Source organism: Protopterus annectens, chromosome 6.part0, assembly GCF_019279795.1.
Source record: "Protopterus annectens isolate FY-2018-M chromosome 6.part0, PAN1.0, whole genome shotgun sequence".
NCBI classification, from domain to species: domain Eukaryota; kingdom Metazoa; phylum Chordata; order Ceratodontiformes; family Protopteridae; genus Protopterus; species Protopterus annectens.
This window is the reverse complement of record NC_056737.1, coordinates 1,193,096,189-1,193,117,266: the sequence shown is the minus strand read 5'-3', so window position 1 is coordinate 1,193,117,266 and position 21,078 is coordinate 1,193,096,189. Positions and strand designations below refer to the sequence as shown.

General features: G+C 38.9%; 1 long non-coding RNA gene across 1 annotated transcript in view; it reads left to right on the top strand.

Moving 5' to 3' along the window:
• The window catches only part of LOC122804098, a 77,658-nt gene that overhangs the window by 43,776 nt on the left and 12,804 nt on the right, over positions 1 to 21,078 (top strand). The window contains exon 2 of the long non-coding RNA XR_006365177.1: positions 6,843 to 6,872. This is a non-coding gene — a long non-coding RNA (uncharacterized LOC122804098). The remainder of the gene's footprint in view (positions 1 to 6,842; positions 6,873 to 21,078) is intronic.

The following is a 21,078-nucleotide window of genomic DNA, read 5'->3' as shown; positions in this document are numbered from 1 at the left end:
TCTGTGGTTGAGTACTTAAAGTTGCCCAGGATCAGGGTAGAGGGTTGAATTTTGATGGATTCAAGTAAATCCAGATAGGTGGAGAGGGCATCTTGAGTCATGCTTGGGGGTCTGTAGTTAGCTAGGATATGAATAGGTGTTTTGTCAACAGTTAACTGCACCTGGAGTGTCTCTAGTGTGTCATGCTGTTTGACCAGCCTGGAGGTGTGTATGTCTTTGATAAATATTGAAACTCCACCTCCTTTTGCTTTGCAGCCATCTATTTGTGGTCTGAAACTATGGTAGGATGAATCATCTGGTAAGGTTGGGGTGCTCTCTGCAGCTTTGAACCAGGTTTCAGTGACTGCACAAATGTCAGCATCTTCCAGGGTGAGGAGTGCTTGCAATTATTGCAGTTTCATGTTAAGACTCCTGGCATTTAGCTACATGACCTTTAAATTTCATTTAGAAGATTTTTTTCTATTGGTAATTTTGTCCAGATGACTTTGCCTAAAAAAGACACTTTGTGCAAGGCAAGAGCCTTTGCCAGAAGCCTGATGCCTAGAGGGGACAGAGGAAGGCCATCTCTGGCACAGCATCGTGGTCTGTCAATTATGTCCTCCGAAGCTGTCAGCTACTGGATCCACTTGGAATGACACCACAAACTAAGCCAATTGTTAAAGTCAGTCATTTTCTGTTTTTATTGAGGCATCATTCTGAGTGAGGGTAGGATGCTGCTTAAGGCTAGGGACATACCTGCCTGGGGCACATATTCAGCGAGCTCAATCATGTGTCTCTTCACATAATCCAGACAGGTATATCTGAAGTCATCCACACCAACATGGACTATGACAGAGTTATAACAGTACCTGTTGTTGAGACACTTGAGTGCGTCTGTGATATGGTGGATTCTAGCACCTGACAAGCAACTTACTGTGACTTTCTCATTGTCTAGCCTGGTGAGGGGCACATCTGTGTGTCCCACAATAGAGGCTTCTGTGACTAGTATGTTGGGTTTGTGGCTGGGCCATAGAGGCTGTGAGATACAGGACACATCTGTGTGTCCCACAATAGAGTCTTCTATGACTAGTATGTTGGGTTTGTGGCTGAGACGTAGAAGCTGTGAGACATGGGACACATCTGTGTGTCTCATGATAGTCTCCTATGACTAGTATGTTGGGTTTGTGGCTGAGACATAGAGGCTGTGAGACACAGGCATGTGTACTATCTGTGGTGCCTGGTGCTGTGGGTTGTGATATGCATGTGTGTTTTTGCCTCAGCGGTCTCTTTTGTTTAGGTAGGTTTGTTGAGAACCTCTACATATGTGCAAGTGTGGTGTACAGGTGTGGGTGGTGTTACAGGTGTGGTGTTTGTATTGTTTGTGCAGACAAACTTCTCAGTGCCAGATGCAATGGTTTGTGACTGAGACAGCAAGGATTCTAGGTACAATTCTCATTCCTGTAGAATCTTCCACATCAGTGGTGCACAATGTCCAACATGGGGGGCAAATCCAGCCTGCTATGCAATGCCATCTGGCTCCCAGAGAGTAACCAAAAAAATTTTAAAAAAGTAAAAAAAATACTATGCCCTGCTCCAGTCACATAAACTTCCCAGCATGTGCCTACTTAACCTAACTGACTGGAGTTGCGCACACCTCTAATTTTAGCCACGGAAGTAACTATTCTTTCTTGTTTATAACTTGTAGTCTGTAAACAGTAGTAACTTTTTGCAAGAATTTGTAATAAGTCATGGCTGCAAACCAGAATAAAGTTAAATGCAAAGTTGATGCAGAAATCAGGCAATTTCATGACTGCTGTCATAAGTAAAAATGCCAGTCACCTGTACCTATTGTTAACTCGTAATGACTTACTATGTTTTGAGGCAGCCCACAGATGCATTAAGAATTTGTGTAGTGGCCTGCCCCACAAAAAGGTTGTGCACCACTGCTCTACATACATTGTCTAATGATTCTCATCTACTTTTTGATGACCTGAAACATTCCCAGAAGTAGCTGTCTGTAAATATACCTATATACCTGAATAAGATCTCTTAAATATCTATATGAGATACTGACTGTACAAATTCAGATATTATAGTCTTTTGTAATAATTTAATTTTTCACATCCGTGGATGCCCTTGGCATATTTCCACTTTACTCTTTTGAGTTTACTTAAGCTTGTTTTCTTATAAGGTTTCTATATTGTTATTCCATACTCAAGTTTGGGTCTAATGTAATTAACAAATAATGACTTCATCATTTCTGAGTTCCTAGACTTTAGAAATCTTTTTATGCAACCTATAGTTCTATAACTATCATTAACCAATTGGTTGATATGATTAAAAAAACTCAAAGATGGATCTACCCATATACCCAGGTCCTCAAATGAAGATACAGTTTCAATCACTGAGCACTGTATGAAATATTCACCTTTTAATTTGTCTCCCAAATCTCATAACACTTCATTTTTGGTGTGTTTATCAGCATATTATTCTCCTGTGCCCAAATGGTCGATTTAGTCAAGTTATTTCACAGACATGCTCTATTTGTAACACATGAAATCAGTTTATCCAATTTCAAGTCATCTTCATACAGACTGTAAAACACCTCAGATGAAAATGATAGGGCTGAAGGTTACAGTCTAAACAAGTAAGAGCCTAGGACAGAGCTCTGTGGGACATCCTGACTGTAACCAAGACTAACCTGTCCAGTTGCTGTATGATACTTGCCATGTCCTATTTGTAAGCAATGCAGCTATCCATCTTACCAATAGTACTTCAATACCTAGTTGTACCAATTTATTGATCAGTGTTTTGTGTATATGACCCTGTCAAATGCTGAAGTCAAATCTGTATAGATTACATCACAGGACATGTTTTCATTCATAGCTGTTATTGTATAGTTATAGAACATCATGTTACAGGTGGTAATAGATATATTTTCAACATATTCATGCTCATATTTGGTTTCATGACCCAGTCTTTCCTGTTCTGACAATAACTTATACAATATTCCCATCTCTATTATTTTTCCACAACATAAAATAAGGATAATACATAATCTCTTTGAAGGGTTACAAATCTACAAATGCTTACAATTTCTCAACTGTTTCATTTATCATTTAACGATTCTTACTGCTGTGCTCTCTCCGTAGACTGTTAGGCATATCTCTGTAAATCTTTCCTTGTTACTCACTCCTACACAACTTTTTTTTCATGGAAATTCGATTTAAAACTTTTAAGAAAAAATTTCATGTAGCCAAACTGTATCACAACCGACACAAATGGATAAAACCTGATGTAAACCAGCTATTTTATTAGACATGTATAAAAAGTGTAGGACAGTCTACTTTATACAAAATGTATAGTAACTGTGTACGAACTTTCTAAAGTTTTGCAACTATCTAAATTTAATATTCTGTCATATTTGTGAAGTGTATAACTTATGTCTGCATGTGTTGTTTATTATCTGTAAGCCCAGGTAGCAACTGCAAAGGTCTCTGGACCAGTTCATCTACTCATTTACCAAATAAATAAATATTTCATTAACAGATGCTTGGAGTAGGTATTTGCAAATTGTAAAAACAAGTTCTAATAGCATTATGCATTTGTGACCAATTCCATTTACACCTTCATAGATATAGTTTACCCTCATTGCTGACCACAAATAAATGAAAAAAAAATGAAACAGTCCAAGATCTAAACTTTCAATAAATATAGAAATGTGGGGTTTCACACTTCAGTCCTTTATTTTTTTAGTGTCATAGTTTATCCAGAATGCATGTAGGTCCAAAGAACATCTAGAAACACACACTCCTTTTTATTATAATAATATTTGATTATACTCATCTAATCATCTATAAGTCACAAACATAAATCCATCTATCAATAGCCTCCTTTACTGCATTTTTGCACATGGGGTTAGGGTGCCACATCACTAGTCAATGTTCATTCCACTGGAAGGGATAGATGCGCTGTGGTTGTTCCTTCATACATCACACACACACACACACACACGCACACGGATATGCACATGGACACACACACACATACACGCGGACTTCCACACACACACACACACACACACACACACACACACACACATGCACGGATATGCACAAGGACACACACGCGCGGACTTACACACACACACACACACACACACACACACACACACACACACACACACACACACACACACACACACGCACACACATGCACACACATGCACACACACACACACACACACACACACACACATACACACACACACGGATATGCACACAGACACACACACACACACGAGCGGACTTACACACACACACACACACACACACACACACACGCACACACACACACGCACACACACACACGCATACACACGCACATGTATATGCGCACGGACACACACACACGCACGGACTTACACACACACACACACACACACACACACACACACACACACACACACACACACATTTACAGCCAGTTTTCGGTATCCAGTCCACATATTGCATGTCTTTGAAATGGTGGAGGAAACTTTAGCAAGCAGAGAAAACCTATGCAAACACAGAGAGGACATGCACAGAAGTTATTCTAACCAACAATCGAACCAAGGAACCACTTGCTGTGAGACTACAATGTTCTCCACTGCACCATTGTGCCGCCCAATTAAATGTAAATAATCCCTCTAAATGTCTAACAAAAGATGGCAATTTATTCCACGGTCATGAAATCAGGCATGTGGCAAATCACTTCCTGGTAAGAGAATTACATATAATGGGATATTGAGAGTTCAAGACGTGGTTACGCCTCTGTACATAATTCTGCAGGACTGAAAAAGCCAAACATACCTACCCGTTAGAAGGCAATAATAAACAGAAGCAATTTATCTAGTCTATGACTGCAAAAGAAAGTTATTACAGAAAGAATTTTTTATTTTTTTTAAGTTTCCAGAAAATTTGTAAACATCCAAGTGTATGTACAGAAGAGATATTAAACACAAGAACAGGCTGTATAATTGAGTTAAATGTGTCTGACAAAGTATTTATGCCCTTGGATTTTATGACCTAAAAGGGACGTCTCATTTGCTTCATTGCTTTTGCTTTTATATTAAGGGACTATTCCTTAAATAAACATTTAACAGTGATTCCCAAGCTTTTCACACTTTTAACAGTTAAAGAGTATCACCATTCATGTTGTATTTGGGGTTCTGTAAGTTAGCAGAAGTCATAACGTATCTCTTATTGAAATTAAAAGTTAAGCTTTAGTTCTTAGCCAAGGACAGACTGAGGGCATGTAGGTTTTCATTACTTCCATATCCTGCGGTGTGGTGATAGCTCCCTTAGTCTTACAGTCATTTGTGTGTTTTGCAGCCCAGTAGTTTGGAGTCCAATGAAAGGTAGAAAGCACACAACTGAAATAAAAAAAGACCGAATATAGATCCCTGGTTTAATCAGGAGGTAACGATTCTCTATGAAGAATGTTCACTCGGTTGCAATGGTCACCTCACCATACCTTCAATGCTGCTAGTGCAGTAAGCCTGGGCTGCCCCCACCTCCTGGATTGTCAGCCAGCAATGGATATTAACTCCTGTCCTCTCCCACTTGATACCTCCTACACATCCACTGCTAATCAAACATGGGTGATCAGTTAATGCTTTGTCCTTCTGAACTGTGGTACCAGGTTTGTACTTTGATTTACTAGCATAAAGTTAAGTTGCTAATTTACATATTCAAACTGTGTTTGCTAACTGTGGTAGAACTTATGTCTCTTGTTTAATAGATGAGACAGCTTTGTTCCACCTTTGACATGCAGCACCCTGATTTCTGAAGTGTACTACAACATCTCTTATGATATTTCCGTTATTGTTATAATTTAGAATTGGCCTAATCAGATGACTTGTAAGAAACATGGTGTCAGAACAATTACTGCAATACATTCAGTTCACTGTATAACATCAACAAGGCTCTACTCCAGAGCCATTACTGTAATAAATTCAGTTTACTGTATAAGATCAACAAGGCTCTACTCCAAAACTATTACTGCAATACATTCAATTTACTGTATAACCTTAACATGCCTCTACTCCAGAACCATTACTGCAATACATTCAGTTCACTGTATAACCTTAACAAGGCTCTACTCCAGAACCATTACTATAATACATTCAGTTCAGTGTATAACCTTAGCAAGGCTGTACTCTAAAACTGTTACTGCAATACATTGTTTACTGTATAACTCTAATAAGGCTCTACTCCAGAACCATTACTACAATTCATTCATTTCACTGTATAACCATAGCAAGGCTCTACTTTAGAACCATTCAGTTCATTGTATAACCTTAACAAAGCCCTACTCCAGAACCATTACTGCAATACATTCAGTTCATTGTATAACCTTAACAAAGCCCTACTCCAGAACCATTACTGCAATACATTCAGTTCACTGTATAACCATAGCAAGGACTCTACTTTTTGCTGTTTATGTTGCTCAAATAGCATAGCAACACAGTACTGATACCTTCAAAAGGGCTTCATCAGAAATGTCAGTGGCATAATTGTTCTTGTTCTGCACATCTAATAGACATGATAAAGATGTAAGAGTTATCCTACTAAAATACCACTTAGCATACACTTTAAAACTCTTTATTTTACGGGAGCATTTTTAAAAGAAAACAAAGTGTGTGCTATAAGATGAGGTATAAAGAAAATATGGGCTTGCAGCAAGGTGATGTTAGAGAATAGGATGGAATGTTCTGATGTCACAAAAGAGAAGAACAAATTGTTACTGTAACATAAACTGTGCATTAGTTTGACATTATACTTTTTTTAATATGTATCTTTTCATTTCTGTCCAATAAACAGGACTGATTCGTGGACCAGCTCCAGACATAGGTTTGTTGATTTATTTATTTTCATTTAAACCAGTTAATTTACAATGTTGCTACTGATTAGAAATACAATGTGATAATTTAGATTTTTGATTTCTTTTGCACTTTACACTAAATGCTTTAAATCAAGCAGGACTCTTTATGGCTTATTAACACATAAACAGACTGGACTATTGAAACAGGCTAAAGTTAAACCAACTGATAGTTCTATTTGTATCTAAATGCCTCGCTCCATTCTGCTTCATCAGTTATTATGTCATTCAAATTCTTTATGAATCTTCCCACAGCATAATCCTAGAGAAGCACACTATTTTGGATATTTCCTTTCCTTGTTTGCCTCTTCATAGCCATTTGAAACTGAGTGAATATACACCAGTGAACATTTAATAATTGATAAATTAACATATTAGTTTACAGTTTATGCTAGTTTTATGAAATTACTTATCTACTGATTGTCTTTAACAATTTATGTGCAGATTATTAAATGATTTTTTTAGAACATTTTTTTCTGTGTAATATTCTTGAAAAATATTATGCATAAAAAGTGAACAATTTATTGCCCTAGGAAAGACTGGGCAGAAAACAACATGGAGAGAAATGGGTCACTTTTTAAGCTACTATGATTTACATTCACAGAACAGAACCATCACAATAGCAACACTATATTCACAGAACAGAACCATCACAGTACTCACAATCATAAAACAGAACCATCACAGTACTGTCACACTAACAGAACAGAACCACCACAATACCAACACTACATTCACAGAACAGAACCATCTCAATACCAGCATGACATTCACAGAACAGAACCATCACAATACCAACACTGTGTTTACAGAAGAGAACCATCAAAGTACCAATATAACATTCACAAAACAGAACCACTACAGAATTCACATTCACTTAACAGAAACATCTCAATACCAACATGACATTCACAGAACAGAACCATCACAATACCAATATTACATTCACAAAATAGAGCCATCAAAGTGCCAATATAACGTTCAATGAACAGAACCATCACAGCACCAACATCACATTCACAAAAGAGAACCACCACAGAACTCACATTCACTTAACAGAACCATCACAGTATGAACATCACATTCACAGAACCATCACAATACCAGCATTACAGTCACAGAACAGAACCATCACAATACCAACATTACATTCACAGAAGAGAACCATCACAGTACCAACATCACATTCACAAAACAGAACCACCACAAAACTCACATTCACTTAAAATAACCATCACAGTACCACCATCACGTCCACAGAACAGAACCATCACAGTACTCACATTCACAGAACAGAACAATCATAGTCCCAAAATTACATTCACAGCACAGAACCACCACAGTGCTAACATTCACAGATCAGAACCATGCTTGAAACATTTGTATGTATGTATGTATGCATTTATGTATCACAGTACCAACATCACAGTCACAGAACAAAACCACCACAGTACTAACATTCACAGAACAGAATCATCACAGTACCAATATCACATTCACAGAACAGAATCATTGTAGTACCAATACTACATTCATAGAACAGAACCACCACAGTAATAACATTCACAGAACAGAACCATCACAGTACCAACATCATATTCACAGAACCTGACCATTACAGTACCAACACTACATTCACAAAACAGAACCACCACAGTACTAACATCAGAGTCACAGAACAGAACCATCAGAATACCATCACAGTCACAGAACAGAACTACCACAGTGCTAACATTCACAGATCAGAACCACCATAGCAATAACATCACAATCACAGAACAGAACCATCACAGTACCACCACATTCACAGAACATTACCATCACAGTACAAATAACATAGTATGAACATCACACCCATAGAGCAGTACCATCACAGTACCACCTGCACATGCACTGAACAGTACCATCACAGTACCAACAACACATGCACTGAACAGTACCATCATAGCACCACTATAACATTCACTGAACAGTACCATCACAGTACCAATATAAAATTCACTGAACAGTACCATCACAGTATCACTATAACATTCACTGAACAGAAGAACCATCGGAGTATCCAAATCATGTTCACTGAACAGAACCATCACAGTACCAACAACACATTCACTGAACAGGACCTTCGCAGTACAGTACCGACATCACATTCACATGAACAGAACCACCACAATATCATCACATTCACAGAACAGAACCATTACAGAACTCACATTCACAGAACAGAACCATCACAGTATCATCACATTCACAGAGCAGTACTATCACAGTACCAACATTACAGTCACAAAACAGAACAACCAGAGCACCATCACAGTACCAACATCATATTCACTGACCAGAACCATCACAGTACCAACACCACATTCACTGAACAGTACCATTACAGTACCAACATCACATTTACTGAATAGAACTATCATAGTACCAACACCATATTCACTGAACAGTACCATTACAGTACCAACATCACATTCACTGAACAGAACCTTCACAGTACAGTACCAACATTACATTCACAGAACAGAACCATCACAGTACCAATAACACATTCACTAAACAGTACCATCACAGTACCAACAACACATTCATTGAAGAGAACCTTCACAGTACCAGCAACATATTCACAGACCAGTACCACCACAGTAGCATTTTAACATTCACTGTACAGTACCATCACAGTAACAATTAAGCATTCACTGAACAGTACCATCATAGTACCAAGAGCAGTACCATCACAGTACCACCAGCACATGCACGGAACAGTACCATCACAGTAACACTAACATTCACTGAACAATACCATCACAGTACCACTATAACATTCACTGAACAGAAGAACCATCAGAGTATCAACATCATATTCACTGAACAGAACCATCACAGTACCAACACCACATTCACTGAACAGTACCATCACAGTACTAGCATCACATTCACAGAAAAGAACCACCACAGTATAATCACATTCACAGAATAGAACCACCACAGAACTCACTTTCACAGAACAGAACCATCACAGTGCCATCACATTCGCAGAGCAGTACTATCACAGTACCAACATTACATTCACAGAACAGAACCACCACAGCCCAACATCATATTTACAGAACAGAACCATCACAGTACCAACATCACATTCACTGAATAGAACCATCACAGTAACAACACCACATTCACTGAACAGTACCATTACAGTACCAACATCACAGTCACTGAACAGAACTTTCACAGTACAGTACCAACATCACATTCACAGAACAAAACTATCACAGTACTGATATCACTTTCACTGAACAGTACAGTCACAGTACCAACATCACATTCACATTCATAGAATCACCACAGCAGCCCATATAATATTTAAAGAACAAGACCATCACAGTACCCTAGATCACATTTAGGCAGCGCTGCCACCAAATTACTCATTTCAGATTTGCAAAAAGAGCAGCATCACAGTGCCTACATTACATTCGCAAAGCAGGAAAATTGTAAGACCCCTATCCGACATTCATGGAGCAGAAACTATCACAGTAACCACATAGCCAGACTACAAAATCAGTCATTGTACACTTATATCACATTTAGAAAGCAAGTTCAATACAGTAGCCCAAATCACAATTACTGGCAGATCTTATCATAGTACACCTGTGTCTCATTTACAGAGTAGTAACATCACAGTCGTTGCATAATGCCTACAATGTAAAAAAGTAACAGGACATCATACAAATATAATGCACCAGCACAAAAACAGCACTACCACATTTCTCATTATAACATTCTCAGATCACATTCACAGAAATACTGCAATCTGTACCCTATATCACATTTGACAGAATGTGCCATCAAAGTTTGCATACATCACATTAATAGACTAGAAAACCAGAAACATCATAGCACCCCATATCACACTCATGCAGCAGAACCATCACAGTGCCCCTGTATCACATTAATAGAAAAATACCCTTACTGTATCCCTGCATCACATTCTTAGAAGAGCACCATCACAGTACCCCTGCATCCTTTTCTGAAAACAGTACTGTCACAGAACCCTTGAATCATATTCCAAGGGCAGTATCACCACAATACCCCACATCACATTCCAGAACAGAACACAACAGACTGTGCCCTTGTCACAATCCCATAGTAGTACTGTATAAGTATCCCACATCACATTTACAGAGCAGGACCATCATCATTACAGTTTTATTCCATATATCATGTAAACAGATACCATTTAGAGGACAATGTCACCAGCATCCAATATCACATTCACAGAGTAAAACCATCACAGTACACCTATATCACATTTACAGATCAGAAATTTCATAGGTTCATAGGTTGGTACTAGGCTATCAGCCCTAGGGCCTATACAAGCATAGCAATAACAATTCCCTGGCTATTTCTTCGCACACTCTTTACTTCTCTGGACACCTATCTAGCAGGGCAACTGATTTGATCCCTGGGGTGAATTTCCTTTCTCCCATCCAATTGTCAAGGTTCCTTTTGAAGAGGGCCAAAGAGTCACTCTGCTTGACATGTATGGGCAATCTATTCCAGAGTCTGGGGAGTCTCTGGGTCAGGAACCTATCCCTCCGGCATGTTTTGTTTATTGTGATGACAAGGTTTAGATCCCTGGAGTGTGTGGTTTTGAGGGATTGGGATTTCTAAGTGCAGCATGTCCAACAGCTCTGGGTTTGACATGGCCCTGTATGTCAAGCAGAGATCGCCTATGAGTAGACGATATGCAACAGAGTACAGCTGGAGTTTTTTAAGGCGGTCAGCATAGGGCATCTGCGTTAGGCCTTTGATTCTTTTAGTGAGGTATTTCTGTTGCCTTTCCAGTTGTTGCAGATGTCTTGAGAGGTACATACCAAATGGGGCGTTGTATTCTATAATGGGTCTAATGAGGGATGAGTACAGTGGGACAATTACCTCCTTTTTTCTGGATGAAAAGCCCTTAGTGATGAGGTGTGCCACATAGAAGGATTTTCTGACTGTTGTGGTGATGTGGTTATCAAAGGTGAGACAACTGTCCACCTGTGTTCCTAAGTCTCTTATCATACTTTCAGTGTTTAGTGTACTGCCACCTATATGGTAATTCATGGGTACATGTTTTTTCCCAAAGGGGATAACTATACATTTCTTGGCATTGAGCTTGAGCCCATAGCTCTGGCACCAAGCATCTGTTTCTGTAAGGCCCTTTTGTAGAGTATTCACATCATTTGGGGATTCAATAATGGCTCGCAGTTTGCAGTCATCTGTGAACTTTGTTAGCCAGAGTCCCTTAGTGTTGGCCTGTACTTCAGAGAAGTAGATGCCAAACAAGAGCGGTCCCAGGACTGAATCATGAGGTACTCCACTTGTCACTTGTCTGGAGCTGGATTTGGAGTCGGCTACTTTTACAGTGTGGGTTCTATCAGTAAGCCAGTTAGCAACCCAATGGGTGATGTAGGGATTAATGCACAGCTTAGTAAGTTTATCTATGATTCCAGAGTGGGGGATGGTGTCAAAGGCCTTGACAAGGTCTAGATAGGCTGTGTAAACCACCTTACCCTTGTCCATGGCTCTGGAGATTGATTCAAAGAAGTCATTCAGGTTCAGGAGACAAGATCGGCCCTTTATGAACCCAAACTGGGTGGGGTCCAGTGTTTGAAGGTTGCCAATGTTTTTGTTTATAAGTTCCATGATAATACGCTTCATGGCCTTGCAGATAAGGCTTGCCAGACTGATGGGACGGTAGTTTCCGGGATCCAAGGTGGATACCCGTTTGTGGAGTGGGATAACTGTAGCTCTGCACCACTCAGTGGGCAAGAAACCTGAGGTGAGGCTATGATTAAACATGACACTTAGGTGAGGTGCCAGTTCATATTGTAGTTCATGTAGTACACAGCCCGGGATGTCATCTGGTCCCATGGATGCTGTATTCTTAGCTTTTGGGAGTTAGTGTTTTACCTGTGTGGCCGTTTTTACCAGAATTTGGCAATCTTCCGGTATTGAGATGGGCCATTTAGGGGGTGAGAGGGGGGTGAAGTTGGCACTGAATCGATCTGCCAGTATATTGACAATATCCTTGGGATCAGTATATTTAATGCCATTCTGTTTTAGCTCAGAGCAGATCTGAGCATTGCCATTTAGATTCTTGGCATAGTTATAGAATGCCTTGTGGTTGTCTTTGGAATCTTTGGCAATTTTATTTTCGTAACTAGCTTTGGAGGATTTTATGAGGAATCTCAGTTTCTTACTGAGGCTGGTAAGGGAGTTTTTTGCATCCTGGGATTTTCCTTTTTTTTCTGCAACAGTTTCTTCCTTTTGTTGTAAAGTTTGTCTATGGCAGGGGACCACCAGATTGGTTTCCTTTTTTTTGGAGGAGAGCATCTTGGTTCTATTTGAGATGGCACCATTCATGCATGAGTGGGTGTGTTCGTACAGTGCCTTAGCGTAGGACTCAGCAGTTGAACTTTCAGTTCCCGTCTGCATGGGTGTCATGAAGTTTGTCACTTCTGACTTGAGTAGCATGAAGTTGGCTTTGGAGAAGTTTTTTATGGAGGTTTCCTTACTGGGGGGTATTCCAATACCCTATATCACATTCACACAACAGTCAGATCAAAGTCACCAACATCAAATTCAGAGAACAACGATCACAGCACACCTATATCACATTTACAGATCAGACATATTGCAATACCCTATAACACATTCACACAACAGTCAGATCAAAGTCCCCAACATCACATCCACAGAGCAGAACAATCAAATTACTTCACACCACTTTCACAAGTTGTGCTAAAACAATCCCTCAAATTTCTTTCATAGAATAGAACCAAAACAATTTTCGCACCACATTCAGACAGCAGTGCTATCACAGTGCACTTAACACATATATTGAACAGCACAAAGCATGCACTCTGCATTGCATTCACAAAATAATAGTGCATCAGTATCCCACATCTCATTCACAGAGTAGTACTGAATAAGTATCCGTCTCATTCAGAGTAGAACTATATCAGTTCCCTGCATCACATTAACAGAGAAGTACTGTATAAGAACCCCACAACACATTCACAAAGTAGTAATGCATCACTATCCCACATCCGATTCTCAGAGATGTATTGTATCACTATCCCCATTACATTCACAAAGTAATATTGTATCACTACCATCCATTACATTCACAGAGTGACAATGCCTCATATCACATTCAGGGCCTTCATTGCTCTACCAGTATCCTGCATCATATTCACAGAGGAGCACTGTATCAATGTCCCACATGACATCGGCAGACTAGTACTGTACTAGTACCCCAAATTACGTTCACAGAGTAGTACTGCATCAATATCCATCACATTTACAGAGTAGTACTATATCAGTACCCTGCATCACATTCACAGAGTAGTAATATATCAGTACCATCAATCACATTCACAGAGTAGTACTGCATCAATATCCATCGCATTTACAGAGTAGTACTATATCAGTACCCTGCATCACATTCACAGACTAGTACTATATCAGTATCCTACATCACATTCACAGAGTAGTGATGTATTAGTACCCTGCATCACATTCACAGAGTAGTACTATATCAGTACCCTGCATCACATTCACAGACTAGTACTATATCAGTACCCCGCATCACATTCAAACAGTAATACTATACTGGTATCTGTATCACATTCAGAGCAATGATGTATCAGTACCCTGCATCACATTCACAGAGCAGTACTATATCAGGACCCCACATCACATTCACAAAGTAGTACTGTATCAGTGCACACATCACATTCCACACAGTAGTACTGTATCATGTCCCACATCATACTGACAGAGTAGTATTGTATCAGTACCCCACATCACATTCACAGAGTAGTACTGTATCTGTATCCCACATGACATTCACAGAGCAGTACTGCATCAGTACCCCATCACATTCACAGAGTAGTACTGAATCACTATCTTATATCACATTCACAGAGTACTACTGTATCAGTACCCCCACATCACATTCACACAGTAGTACCGTATCATGTCCCACATCATACTGACAGAGTAGTATTGTATCAGTACCCCACATTACATTTATGGAATAGTACTGTGCCACATCATCTTCACCGTGCAATACTATATCAGCACTCACTTCACATTCATTGTATCAGTACCCCACATTACATTTATAGAATAGTACTGTGCCACATCATCTTCACTGTGCAATACTATATCAGCACTCACTTCACATTCATTGTATCAGTACCCCACATTACATTTATGGAATAGTACTGTGCCACATCATCTTCACTGTGCAATACTATATCAGCACTCACTTCACATTCACAGATTAGTACTGTATCATTACCTCACATCAAATCACATTACAAGATTTGTACATTATCAGGACCTCACATAACTCTCACAGAGCAGTACTATATCAGTACCTAATATCACATTTACTGAGTAATATAGTATTAGTACTAGACACTATGTCCACAGAGTAGTACTGAATCAGTACCTATCATATAATTCACAAGGCATCATTCTCACAGTCCTTAAATCACATTTACAGAACATCATCACAGTACTCAGATTTAATTACTAGAGCATCATCATCACAGAGCCCCAGGCTACATTTACAGAGTATCATCTTCACAGTACTCAAAAACATATCCACAGAGCATAATTGCAGTATGTTAAATCACATTCTCTGATCATCATTATCACAGTAACCAAATCGCATTCAACGAACATCAGCAGCATATAGACCTACGTCATATTCCCAGAATGTCATTGTTAGACCAACCCAGATCACATTCACAAAACATCTTCATCATCATATCACAAATCACATTTACACAAAATAATCATCATCCCAGTACCCAAATCTCATTCATATATCATCATCATCATCATCATCATGGTACCAAAAACTGATTGCATAACGTCATCATTTCAGTACCACAGTTTGCTTTTTTCAGATTGTCTTCATCACAGAATTGAAGATCACATTCACAGAACATCATCATCAGAGAGCCCCAGATATTATTCATAGAAAGTTTCTCACAGTTTGATTAAATAATATTGACAGAGCTTCATTATACCACAGAAATAACATTCGCAGAGGGTCATTGTCACATTACCCAAGTCACATTCAAACAGCACTGTCATCAGAGTAGCTCAGATAACATTCACAATCCATCTTAATCACAGTTGTACAAATCAGGATTAGAGATCACCATCACAATATATCACCATCACAATACCCCCAAAACACATGTACAGACCAGCATCATAGTGTCCTAAATCACATTGGCAGAACATCTTCAGGACAGAACCCCATATCACATTTTCACTGCATGATACCAGTACCCCAAATCACATTTACAGAGCTTCATCATCATTGCAGTACTGAAGTCATATTTTCAGTGCATCATTTTAGCTCCATACAAGTCATTCACTGAGCATCATTATTATGATATCCAAAATCATACTCACAGAGGATCATAATGGTACCCTAGGCCACATTCACAGGCCATCATTATCACAGTAACCCAATTCACAGTCACAGAGCAGAATATTTCAGCCACACATCACTTTCGCTGAGTATCATCACAGAATGCCTGATCTCATTTACATAGTGTATATCACAGTGTGACTGCCACATTCACAGATCATTAAAGTTCCAAAATCACATTCTCAGAGCTTCCTCCTCCTCATCACAGTACCTCAGAAAACATTCTCAGATTGTCATCATCATCATAAAGCCTCAAATCAGAATAATAGAGTGTACATCACAGTAGGACTACACCATTCAAAGAACTTCATCACAGCAGCACAAATCACATTCACAGACCATCATTATCACACTGCTCATGTCACACTCCCAGAACATTATGGTTACAATACCCCAAATCACATTCACAGAGCATTATCATTGCAGAGCCCTAAATCACATTCACGGAGTGTAATCATCTCAGTACCTCAAATCACATTCACATATCATCATTATCAGAATACCCCAAATCACATTCAGAGAGCATAATCATCGTAGAGCCCTAAATCACATTCACAGAGTGTAATCATCTCAGTACCTCAAATCACATTCACATAGCATCATTATCAGAATACCCCAAATCACATTCACATACCATCATTATCAGAATACCCCAAATCACATTCATATATCATCATTATCAAAATACCCCAAATCACATTCACATAGCATCATTATCAGAATACCCAAATCACATTCACATAGCATCATTATCAGAATACCCCAAATCACATTCACAGAACATCATCAATGCAGAGCCCTAAATCACATTCACAGAGCATAATCATTTCAGTACCTCAAATCACATTCACATAGCATCATCATCATACCCCAAATCACATTCACATAGCATCATTATCAGAATACCCCAAATCACATTCACATAGCATGATTATCAGAATACCCCAAATCACATTCACAGAGCATCATCATCGTAGAGCCCTAAATCACATTCACAGAGCGTAATCATCTCAGTACCTCAAATCACATTCACATAACATCATTATCAGAATACCCAAATCACATTCACATAGCATCATTATCAGAATACCTCAAATCACTTTCACATAACATCATTATCAGAATACCCCAAATCACATTCACAGAGCATCATCATTGTAGAGCCCTAAATCACATTCACAGAGCATAATCATCTCAGTATCTCAAATTACATTTACATAACATCATTATCAGAGTAAATCACATTCACAGAGCATCATCATCATAGAGCCCTAAATCACATTCACAGAGCATAGTCATCACAGTACCTCAAATCACATTCACAGAGCATCATCATTGTAGAGCCCTAAATCACATTCACAGAGCATAGTCATCTCAGTACCTCAAATCACATTCACATAGCATCATTATCAGAATACCCAAATTCCATTCACAGAGCAGCATTATAGTATCTTGAATCCCATACACTGACTATCATCCTTATCACCCCAATACCAGAAATTACATTCAAAAGCATTATCATTGCAGTATCTAAATAACATTCACTGAGTATTGTAGTCACTGAGATCAGTCACATTCACAGAACATCATCATCACAGTACTCCCGATCAAATTTGCAGATCATCATCAGCAGCAGCAGCATTATCATGATCATCACAGTACTCAAATCACACTCACAAATCATCATTATCACAGAACCAAAATCTTATACATACAGTATTATCATGACAGTTCCCAAATCACACTCACAGAGCTTCATTCACAAACTATCATCACAGTACTGCACATCACATTCACAGAGCATCATCATCACAGAACCCAAGATCACTTTAACAGAGAATCCCCACCAGACCTAGATCACACTCACAGAGAATACATCACACTATGATTATATCACATTCACAGAGCTTCATCACAGTACCCATATATCACATTCAGAGAGCACCATCAGAGTACCCCATATAACATTCTGAGATATTAATCACAGTACCTCTAATCACATTGACAGAATTTCATCTTCATCACTTAGCCCTGGATCACATTCACAATCATCATCATAGTAGCACAAATGGCTTTTACTCAAAATCATTATAATTACAATGTCAACATTACATTTACAACAATCACCTCCAGACTCTCAATCATATTCAGGAAACACTATCACAGTTCCCCAGATCAAATTCAGAGTATCATCAGCACAGACACCCAGATGACATTCACAGAACATCATCGTTACACTTCTCAGATCACATTCATAGAACATCTTGACTGAGTACCACAAATTGCATTCAAACAGAATCATCACCATCTCAGTACCCCATATCACATTCACAGAGCATCATCATCATCGTCATCATCATCACAGTACTCTAATTGTATTAGAAGACTGTCATCAATGTACCCCATATCACATTCGCAGAGCATCATCATCATCATCATCACAGTACTCTAATGGTATTCACAGACTATCATTAAAGTACCACATATCACATTCACAGAGCATCATCATCATCATCATCATCACCACAGTACTCTGATGGTATTCACAGACTATCATTAAAGTACCACATATCACATTCACAGAGCATCATCATCATCATCATTATCACAGTACTCTGATGGTATTCACAGACTATTATTAAAGTACCACATATCACATTCACAGAGCATCATCATCATCATCAGCATCATCATCACAGTACTCTGATGGTATTCCCAGGCTATCATCAAAGTACCACGGGTCTATATTAGAACATCGACGTTTCACAACTTTGAATGTTCCAATATTGACCCCTATTCAGCGAATGCTGAAAATAGCGAAGCTGCCGAAAACCAAATTTTTTCTTAGGGAAAGAATTTGGTTGTCCGGTTCTGTCGCTTTGCTATTTTCAGCACTGTGGTGGAAAGGTTCAGGTAAGTGTGCGATTGTGTGAATGTGAGGGTTAGGGTGGGTTAGGTGAGTTAGAGTTAGGGCACGGGTGAGGTGAGTGTGCAATAGTGACAGAACTTAGGGTTAGTGTTTGGGTTAAGGTAAGTGGATAGTTAGTGGTGTGTGTACAGTTTAGTGTAGGGTTAGATGTAAGATTTTTAGGTGTATGTGTGTGGATTGCTGTTTGTTTGGTGTGCTTGTGTTGTGTGTATGTGTTTTGGAACAGCAAATTGTTTCCCTAGGAAAATAATTCACTGTTCTGCATGTTCGATGTTGTCAGCATTCGCTTAATAGGGGTCAATATTAGAACATTCGAAGTTGTGAAACTTCGATGTTCTAATGTAGACCCAAGTACCGCATATCACATTCACAGAGCATCATCATCATCATCATCACAGTACTCTGATGGTATTCACAGACTGTCATCAAAGCACCACATATCACATTCACAGAGCATCATCACCATCATCATCATCATCATCATCATCATCATCATCATCATCACAGTACTCTGATGGTATTCACAGACTATCATAAAAGTACCACATATAACATTCGCAGGACATCATCATCATAATCACAGAACCCCAAATCAAATTCACAGACCATAGTCATCATCACAGAACCTCAAATCACATTCACAGAGCATCACCATCATAATCACCATCACAGTACTCTGATGGTATTCACAGGTTATCATCAGAGTACCACATATCACATTCACAGAACATCACAGAACACCAAATCACATTCACAGAGCATCATCTTCATCCTCATCATGGTAAATGAAATCACATTCACATGGCATCATCATCACATCATCAAAGAGCCCCAGATCAAATCAAAGAGAGTGCATCCCAGTATGATAATTTCACATGCACACAGCATCATGACAGTATTCAAATCATATTCATAGATTATATCATCAGCATAGTACTCCATGTCATATTCACAAACCATCATCACAGTACCTCAAATCACATTCAAAGACCATCATCATCACAGTACCCAACTCACATTCAGGCACTACATTCATAGTACCCAAATCACCTTCAGAGAACATTATGATCATAGTACCCCAACTCACATTCACACTCCAGCATCATAGCACCCAAATCACATCCAAAGACCATCATCAGCACAGTACCCCAACTCACATTCAGACGCTAGCTTCATAGTATCCAAAGCCTCTCCATAATATCCCAACTCACACTTACACTCCAGCATGACAGAACTGAAATCATATCCACAAAGCATTTCAAAGTATGTCAAATCACATTAGCAGACCATTTCACAGTACCCTAGATCTCCTTCACAGAGAATCATCATCAGAGATCCCCAACTCACATTTGCACTCCAGCATCATAGTGCCCAAATCATCTCCACAAAGCTTTGCACAATATGTCAAATCACATTCAAAGATCACCATCATCATAATACCACAACTCACATTCAGACATTATCATAATAGTACACAAATCAGCTACAGAGAGCATTATGATCATAGTACCCCAACTCACATTCACACTCCAGCATCACAATACTCAAATCACATCCACAAAGTAAACACCATCACAGTACCTCAAATCACATTCACAGAAAGTGTGTCACAGTGTTATTTTGTCATATTCATAAAGCATCATCATAATATCCAAAACCACATTCACATACCATCATGACAGTCAGCTAAATGACATTCACTGAACATCATCATCAGAGATTCTCAGATCATATTCACAGGGTG